The sequence below is a fragment of the Ipomoea nil genome, unplaced genomic scaffold, assembly GCF_001879475.1.
Source record: "Ipomoea nil cultivar Tokyo-kokei standard unplaced genomic scaffold, Asagao_1.1 scaffold0380, whole genome shotgun sequence".
Taxonomy (NCBI): Eukaryota; Viridiplantae; Streptophyta; class Magnoliopsida; order Solanales; family Convolvulaceae; genus Ipomoea; species Ipomoea nil.
Window position 1 is genome coordinate 90,809 of NW_017616808.1, and position 10,931 is coordinate 101,739.

Genomic DNA, 10,931 nt, shown 5'->3' on the forward strand with positions numbered 1-10,931 from the left:
TACTAATACTAAACTTAACATTATGAAAAATTGATTTGTAAATAACTTTAGTTGAGTTTCGTTAAATAAACCAGACATATAAAACCAGACTGATGAAGTACATTTTATGAAATAACAATAGTTTTTAGTAAAAATCTAATAATTTACATAAAAATGTAATGATGAAAAGTGAAATATTTTTAAAGAAAAATAAAATACTTTACAAGGAAAATAATAATATTTTTTAGTGAAAATGTAATAATTTTAAAGAAAATTAATTAATAGTTTTTAGTAAAAATATACTCCGTAATACTTCAAAAAAAATGTAGTACTCTAAAAAAAATAATCTTTTTCAATAAAATATAATATTTCATACGGAAAATTTAACATTTTTAAAATTACAATGTGATACTTTTCAAGAAAAATATAATAGTACTTCACAAGAAAAATGATAAAAAAAAAAAAGTGATACTTTGCAAAAAAAATATTACTTTTCAACGAAAATGTTATACTTTCTATCAAATTTGTAATACTTTTCAAGAAAAATGTAATAACTTTTTAGTAAAAATGTAATGCATAAGGAAAAAAGGGAATATTTTTCAATGAAAGCGTAATACTTTGCAACAAACATGTACTATTTTTTCAAATGAAAACACAATACTTTTAAATAAAAGACTAATAGTTTTAAAGAATAAATAATTCTTTTCAATGAAAGTATATTGAAAAGAATTATTTATTCTTTAAATTTATTAGTCTTTTCAATGGAAGCCAAGCACCTTTTGCTTAGTTGACACCTCTAAGGTTCTCCTTTGAGAGAAGGTTGCAAGATCAAACCTCCATAATGGAGTATTGACTCTTTGTTCTGCAACAAATAGAGAAAGTATAGAATAAATACTACAAGCAATTTGTTTTAGTGAAAATGTTAATACCTAATGCTTTTCGAGAAAATAAAAATATTTTTCAATGAAAATATAATAATTTTTAATGAAAATGTAATTTTAAAAAAATTAATACTTTTCTATAAAAGTGATATAAAATTTATTGTTTTAAAAATATTAATTTTTTGTATGAAAGTAATATTTTGTACTTTTAAAATACTAATTTATTACATTAAATATTAACCTTTTGTTTAAATAATGTACTATGTATTAATTTAAAAATAGTAGTTCCTACTGTAAATTTGAAAAATATTATATTTAAAGAAATCTTTGGTTTAAAATCAAAATTCTTTTGATGAGAAAAAATAATTTTGTGTCAAAAACATGTTGTATCTATTGAAGATTTTAGGTAGTGTGTTTTGGCCCCATTGAACGTACTATATATATTTATTGGAGGTGTCTTCTTATCGCGACGTCGAATGTACGACTGAAAATGAAACTTAACGAAAAGCAATCGGAGTAAAAAAAAAAAAAAAATGTCGCTCTCTGCACATGTTAAATGCTTAAATTAATGAATTGTGGGGCAGGTTGTAGTGAAAAAATGAAAACACCTTGGCGTAGACTCAGTGCTAGCTAAACTATCTCAAGTCAACTCGAATATAATACTTTTTAATAAAATTATAATAATCTTTTAACAATTTTATTTTATTTTTCAGTAAAGATGTAATATGTTACAAAAATGTAAGAATTTTTAATAAAAATGTAATATTTTTAACGGAGTTACAAAAAAATTTAGATAAAAATGTAATATTTTTTATTAAAAATATAATATATTACAAATAAAAATAATATTTTTTAACAAAAATGTAATATTTTGCCTAGGAAATGTAATACTAGCTTTTTTTTTTTTTTTTGAAACCAAACAACTTTGCATTAATGATTTAACAATTCGGAAATACAAGCCGGTGAAATTAAAGACCACGAGCCCGAGACAGCCGATGAACCTGTCGCCCTTGCTAACACGTGGGCTACGCGATTCGCTGACCTCCTGATATGGCGAACTGACACGTTCCCAATATCCCTAGCAATCAATTGACATTGCTTAACAATCGAACCTATATAAGAATTATCTACTAAACGAGAATTGAAAGCAATACAAAAATTTAAACAATCTGACTCAATTATTAAACTATTATGTCCTGTGTCTTTCAACCACTTGAGGGCTTCCCTGACCGCAACCGTTTCTGCCATGTACGGATCTATATCGCACTCCAGGCGTCCGCATATAACAATTTTCATGAAAAATATATTACTTTACAAAAAAAAAAAAGGTAATATGTTTTAGTAAACATGTAAAACTTTATAAGAAAAATGTAATAATTTTTTTAAAAAAAATAATCATACATTTTCAAAAAAAAATTAATTTTCTTTCAAAAAGAAAATAATTTTCAGTGAAAATGCAATATATTGCAAAAAAAATGTAATACTTTTTGTAATATATTACTTTTTAAAAAATATATATAGTACATCACAAGGAATTTAATACTTATAAAGTAAAATATAATGTTTTACAACCAGGACTATGTGGTCTAATGGTATCCGGGTTGGACTTCCATTTGGAAGATTATGAGTTCAAGCCTCAGTGGAGGCGTTATTGGTTCTTTGTGTTTCAGTAGGTTGAGAAAGTATATGAACAGATACTACAATGTAATAGAGCCAGTAACTTTCAAAAAAAAAATATAATGTTTTACAAGAAAAATATAGTACTTTTCAAAAATAAATGAAATACTATACAAGAAAAAAAATATTTTTCAATGAAAATGTAACTCTTAACAAACATGCAATACTTTAAAAAAAAAATTCAGTAAAAATGTAATACTTATAACAAATAAATAATGAATTTTTATTAATATATATATATATATATATATATATATATATATATATATATATATATATATATATATATATATATATAATACTTTTTTAGTACTAGTGACTATGTTACAATGTAGTATAAATGTAATATTTTTCCACTAAAAATGTAATACTTATAAGGAATATATTATACGTTTTAGTGTTTCAAAAAAAAAAATTCAATAAAAATATACTACTTTTTAGTACAAGTGTAATATTTTTTGGTAAAAATGTAATACTTAATAAATAACACTTTCAAGTGAAAATGTAATATTTTACAATAAAATAAGATTAATACTTTTAAAGGAAAAATAATATTTTTTTAATGAAAATGCATTATATTTCATAGACAAATTATCTTGTAAAGAATCATGAGTATTTCACAAAAATATATTACATTTTATAGAAAATTTAATATTTTAAGTGAATATTATTACTTTTTAACTAGCATGTACCGAGTAATACTTTAAAAGAAAAAAAAACAGTAATACTTTTCAATAAAAAATATAATACTTTTTTAATATAATATTTTTTGAAAGCAAAAACGCGGCATAAATTATTGAAGTAAAACATAAATAGAGTCAGAGGGGGGACGGAATCCCAGTACAAAGTACTAGTCTGTGCAAAGACCGCAGAAGTAAGAGTATGAGCTAATAAGTTTGCCGATCTAGGCACTAAGCTAACTAAGCAATGAGTAAAAGAAGACATAACAGTCCTGTAGCCATGAATAGTAAAACCAACATATGATAAGAGGCCAACTTGATCAGCCTGATTTTTATTCCATGAAAATGAGGAAATTGCAATTCCGTAGAATTGCAATTATTTCCAATCGGAATTTAGTGACCTTTGGAATTAAATGAGAATTAAGTGGAAATGAATTTTAAATTCCCTCCAACCAAACGCCCTGTCAAGGTTTGATATTAGTTTTTGATTTCTCCTGAGAATATATTTTCATATGAGTGTGACCATAAATCTCACCTATACTAATATTGAGGAGTTATCAATTGCCCCTTAAAAATAACACTCTTACTAGCCATTGTTCTCAAATCATGTGTAAAGTTTTATTACTTTGATGTCATGATTACAAATAGCTATTTTTTTTTAATAATATTTGATTGTTAATAATTTTGGAAATTATAATATTTCAACTATGGGTGAAATAACATGTTTATGTAATATATATGTTTATATATATATATATATATATATATATATATATATATATATATATATATATATATATATATATATATTTATATTTATTTATTTATTGAATTAATTAATCTAATTTTAATAATAATTCAAATTTGTTGTAATGTTGAAAAAAATATACAAAAATAGTCAGTATATTATATATAACATTTTGTTATTAATGATGTTCATTAATATTTAATTTGTCAAGATCATGTTAGAGTTTTAATTGTATAGTACCATGTTGCTACCTAAATAATGTATATATATATGTGTGTGTTTTTATTTTTTTCATATAATAATTATTAAAATATATATATATATATATATATATATATATATATATATATATATATATATATATATATATATATATATATTATCATTTAAAAATTAAAACACATTAATTAATTGTTGGGTATGACGATTCGCGCTTGCCCCGGATTAGTATATATATATATACTTTAAAAAGTCCAATGAATAAACAGGAAAATATTATGTATACTTCTATTTTGTACTCTCAATTTTTATTCTCACACACAACTTTGATGTTGACACTTGTATTAAGACCCACATAAAAAAAAAATAGTTAATCAGAGTCTATCTGTTATATCAGAAAGTAAAATTAATGGAGTAAGATTTAAGAGTACTTAGTAGAATTCAAATAAAAGATACGGTCACTGTTACGAAGTTTCCTATCCTTTCCTTGCGGATTTTCCTTGTGGATTTGTTTCATTATCATCTACTGAACATAATTCCCAAGAAACAAGAATAAAATGTGTGCTGTGTAAAAATATTGGGAAAAAAAACTTCTCAAACAAGTATTACTACTTACTAGCTTAGGCAAAGGAAAAAGTCAGAGGATAATGGCCGGAACTCTCATCGGAGGGGCCGTTTTGGGCGTGACGTTTGATAAACTTTTCGCTGCCGTCGTCGATGCTGGCCGGAGAGTGGCCGCGTTCAGATCAGACTTAGAGAGCTTAAAATCAACCCTCTTTCAGATTAAACCCATTTTTCAAGACATAGAGAAACTCAACAAGCTCACCGGCACCCAGGAAGCCGAAACAGAAGCGCTTATCAAACAGCTCAAAGACGGCGAAGCGCTAATCCAGGAGTGCTTCAACATCAAGCGACACCATCTTTGGAAGAAGTGGCGGTGCTCAAAGAAGCTGGCGAAATTGGAGAAGTCGCTGGTGAGATTCTTTTCTATTGATGTCCAGATACAGAAGTTCAGGGATAGCAAGAAAACTCTGGCGAAGGCGAATAGTGTAGATCAGAAAATGGACGAGGCACTTGCTTATCTCAAAAATTTTGGAACCTCTTAATGGACTTCGTTTGAAATTAAAGTTGTGTTTAGCTCATTTTTCTGATTTAGCAATGTTGCAAAAATTACATCTAAGCGTTAGGCGGTGACCGATTAGAATTTTGACAAAATCGCTAGGCGGCTAGTTATTTAGGTGCGGATTAAGCCGTGATTAGGTGATCGTTTAAGCGACTTAGACGGACATTTAGAAAACTTGTTTATTAATATTTATTTTTCAGATGAAATATAAAAAGTTACTCCCTATTTGAAAACTAATTGATTTTTTTTTTGTACTCCATATCATTTAAATTTACAAATGTTAGTGATATAAGCATTACTCCCTATTTGAAAACTAATTGATTTTTTGTTTGTACTCCATATCATTTAAATTTACAAATGTTAGTGATATAAGCAGGGGTGGAGTTACAATGGGCCCCCACTCCCACACCCCACCTCATATATAACCATTGTATCTATATATGTATATAATACAAGTTGTAGTATAAGTATAAGAAAACATAAAACATTAACAATAGTTGAGTTAGATTAGGTGGTAAGGAATGCATGTTATACTATAATAAAAGGCTTGGGTTTGAATCCCTCCTAAGGCTTTAGTATAGATTTTTAATAATAGATGTGTTCTATTTTTTGCATATATCCAAAAATATTTATAGATAACTTAAGTGTTTCATTTTTTTTTTTTTTCAAAATATCTTTTTTTCTGCCCCACCGATCAAAAATTCTGACTCCGCCCCTAGATATAAGTAAGAATATGTCCAGGTTGTTGATATCAAAATTTTATTTAGAACATTTAAAATTTTGAGTAATATGTTTAAATTTTTACACCCACTATCTAACATATTTATGATATTTGAAGACCTAACAAGTTCATTTAAATTTGGCTAAAGTGTCATCCCGCACCATGAACTACATCAGATTGTTCATGCCGCACCCTGAACTTTCATAACATATATTTAGATCCACAAACTATTATTTTTCTTTCACCTAGAACTTTTTAAAGGTTTCTAGGTTACTATGATGACATGGCAAAGGTTATTAGCTTATGTGGATCTTCTTTTTTAAGTCAACCCCAAATTTTATTATAAATAACTAAAATCAGAAGTATTATATCACTCCTCTTTCTCAGTTTCTTAATTTTTTACTTATGAATGGATTTTTATGCGTGGCCCTTAATTGCATTATTGTTTCTATTAAAAAAATAAAAAAATAAAAATCCCAGGCATCCACATGTACTACTATCTACGTTTACAGCAGCCCCGTTGCTCCCAACTCCGTCGCCAGCCCAACTACGCCTAGCAGATGAACATTTAATTTCTCTCCTTCCTCTTCTCTTCGCTGCTCAGAGAGTATCCCTGCTCTTCGCTTATATTGATTGCTAAAAGGTCCTGAAAATAATGTATTAAGGATGAAACTTGCCTCGCCCCAAGAAGATTGAGAGGCTGAGAAACTGATAATATATATACCCATATATATATTTTGGGATTGAATAAGAAATGTAGTTTGAAACAAAGCATATGTAAGATTGGATTCATATTCAGAGAACAAAATTTCACTTACAGCAATACCACTATATACTACACACCCATCACAAGTGTATATATATTAAGTTGAAGGGTGAAGGTGAAGCGAATAAGTTGCTCCGAACGGTGAACCACGGCGCCTCCATCCGCGGCGGTCTTCGAAAGCGGAGAGTGAGTGAACGGTGGAGAACTTGTTTCGAAAATTTTGATTTTTCGAATATAATATAATATTTATGAAAATGAAAAGGTTAAACGACACACACACACTCACACACACACACACATATATATATGATGGAGGAATGGAAGAGATGAGAGGGACATGAAATGTAATATATATTACCTCGGAGCTTGCAAGAGACAGGGCGGCGACCGCCGATGAATTGATCAAAAAGAAATTTCATTTGTTGTCGCCGGTGTTTCTCCATCCAGCCACGACCACTTAATTGGTTATTTTTTAAACAGAGAAAGATGGAGCTTGATTGTTTTCTTCATTGAAAATGCCGGGGAAGTGAATGTCCAAACGCAAAGCTGTAGAGAATGACCAAGGTGCTAGAAGAGAAAAAAAAAAAAAAAAAAATCCATGTCAACATATTATTACCTGCAACTTGTAGATAACCTTTAAAAAGTCCTAGGTGAAAAAAAAAATAATAGTTTGTGGATCTAAATGTACGTTATGAAAGTTCAGGGTGCGACATGAACAATCTGATATAGTTCATGGTGCGGGATGACACTTTAGCCTTTAAATTTAAATTTAAATCAATTCGTTGAATAACATATAATTCTAAATGCATATCCATATGTTATATTGAGATAAGTAAATGAGCAATAGATAGATATATAGATGATGGTAGGTAAAGTAAGAAAAGATAATATTGAATGTATGAAGTGGTAAGTGTATAAATATATAATAGGAGTGATAGTGATAATGCGAGGATAAGTAGATAGGGGCGACGGTGGGATATATAAGCTGGGGTAGCAATATATGTAAGAGAGTATAAGTTGATAAATCAATTTATTTATAAAAAATAAATATAAAAAAAGGGTTCGAATTCTGCAAATATATCAACTTAAACGAAAGTTTGCGTTGTAGGCTTGTAGCGTTAGTTTAAAATAGACAGTGCAAGTCAAGCCTTGTCAAACTCATTTGATATTTGAGCGAAGCTCAAGCTACACCTCTCTGCGTGTGAGAGAGTTTTTATGCTATACAATTCAAACTCCTTCTAAAAAATAATTGTATATGTAGTGCAAAACAACTTCTATTTTTTAATGTGGGATAAAGGCTCCTTCAAAAGCTTCCCAACTCCTTTTATCCCTATTCAAGTGGATATATTTTGAGAATCAATTTTTTCATTTACACATTATCCATTTTGAGAATTGGGTATTGAGCAAGGTGAAGTTCAGTTACATTGTGATAGTTAGAGTATCATTTTTTTTAAGCTAAAAATCAAGTATATCATGCTAGAACCAAGCATATTACTGTAAGGTTTCATAAGGTTAAAGAGTTAGTTGCTTCTAGTGAGATTTTGTTGCAAAAAATTCATACAAATGAGAACGCAACAGACATGTTGACAAAGGACAAGTTCAAACATTGTTTAGGCTTATTGGGTGTTTTCAGATGCTAGATGAGTATAGTTGTCTCGACCTATGGGTATATGCATATTTGCCAATGTGGTGATTTGTTGAGTGTCTCATATAAGGAATAAGAATTTGTCTTATATAAGGTATAGAGTGTAGCGGATTAGGTCGGACCCATTGTACGGGAAGATGCATATAAATACATTGGTTGTATAGATAGGTGGATTATCAATATCACAATTAATTAATAAAATAATAGCTTTACTCCTGTGAACGTAGACACATTACCGGACCACGTAAATCTTGTTTTCTTTACTTTCTGTCATTGTTAGTATTTCTTATTTTTGTTAATCAACCGTTACATTACTACAATTAATTTAAAAATTATATTAAATTATTAGTCAAAAATTAGATTCGAAAGTGTCATTATAATCCAAATGGGAGGAACCTGGAGAGTGTGGTTGAGTGAAAGGGACTCATCCATCCTTAATCAAAGGTCAAGAGTTCGATCTTTGGCTTTGGAAATGGAGCAGCCTTAAATCCCCAAAAGAGGTGCCTACAATTCAGCGAGAGGCCGGATTAGTCACTATGAATGGGAGGTCATGGGTTAGTATGGGTTCGAGCCTTAGTGGAGGCGGTATTGACTGGTTGGGCTTCAGTAGATTGAAAAAGTATATATCAACCAGTGTTGTAAAACTCGGTTGAGACGCCCGATTTCGTCCGTTGTTGTCTTTCATTAATTATTGACTTTAATATTATTATGATGTTATAACTTATAAATTATCATTATTTCAGATGTTATGACTTATAAATTATCATTATTTCATTTATTTGGATGTGTTATTTGATTGAATGTTAAAAACGCCTCATTAAAATTGTTAAACTACAAGTCTGTCACTATTTTTTTTGGGTGCCCACCTAGATTCCGGCTAGGCACCCGCCTAGTGCCTACTGCAACCATGATATGAACAGATACTACATGTAACATGGTCAATAATACTCAAAAAAATTGGAAATTAACTCTTCTCAAAATCTCATATTCCATCTTCTCCCCCCGTAGGAATTGCAGACCAAGAGCAAGGTGGGGTACTCCAATTGACATACCATTATACTTTTAGGCTTTTAGCGGTTCTAGGTTTGAGTATTAATAAAAAGAGGAAATTTTGAAGGTACCCAAATTCTGGGACCGCCATGGCCGTAAATCAAACTATCAAAGAGGCAATCGTTATACCCTACACCACTGTGCACATAGCACTGTGCGCCGCGCGCCTCCCAAAACGATGTACGACATCGTTTTGGGAGGCTCGGTAGGAAGTTGCTGGGATTATGTGTATTTGTTCACACAGTTATGTGTATTTGTTCACACAGTTATGTGTATTTGTTCATACAGTTATGTGTATTTGTTCATACAGTTATGTGTATTTGTTCATACAGTTATGTGTATTGGTTCTTACAGTTATGTACATTTTTTATACACTTATGTACATTCTTTTTATACAATTATGTACATCCGAATCAGAAAATTTGTGTGTATTATGTTAATAGTTGATGTGTATTATGTTAAAAGTTTATGTTTATTATGTATTATGTTAGATTATGTGTATTATCTTTTAAAAAGAGTATGTATATTTTGTTATATAATTATGTACATTCATGTATACAATTATGTGTATTCTAGTATAACATTATGTACATTCTTGAACAACGGTTTTTTTTTTTTTAAAGAAAAAACTACTGCCATTCACTGGGACGAGAAATTTCAAAAAAAAAAAAAAAAAAAAAAAAAAAAAATTAAAACGACGTCGTTTTACATCTGGGCGCATAGTGCAACACGCGCCGTGGTGTAGGATATAAACAGTCTAGTTTGTGGGCTTATTGATGTAAGCCCAGAATTTATTTTGGTATGAAGTTTGTATATATGTAATAACTAGTTTTCCTACGCGCTTTGCGTGAATAGGATAATGCCCAATACTTACTTTTAAATAAGTATTTCAAAGTATATCAATGCAATATTATATAGAAGATGTTCATGCGTAGGTAAATAAATGTTGAATTTGTTTATTTAAATCGGTAATTTAAAGTATATAAATGCAAGATAATATATGAGAGATTGATTATATATAACTGTCACAAAATAAATGTTTGCAACTTTGTAATAACGTTAATCTAAGTACTAAGTCTAAAAACGATAGTCTAAATAAATACCATTTTTGGTTTAAATGTTTCTAATTCTCTTTTAGGTAGCATTGTTATTGTTTTCATTTTCAGTACATGTCTCTTTTTTTTTTCTTTTTTTTTTTTTTTTTTTGTTATTGGTAGTATGTCATGTGCAATTGGTTTATTGGTAGTATCATAGAGGGATTCACCATGCAATGAGATTATGGTGTATGAAGTTTTAGATTTGTCTTGTTGTGTATATGACTGAGATCTTAGTTGTGCTATAAACTTTTTATCTTACAAGCACATGTTGATATTTGGTAGTGGTAGTTTTCCCTACATGTTTAATATGTTGTGAGACATCTGATTCTAAATTAATTAAATGCA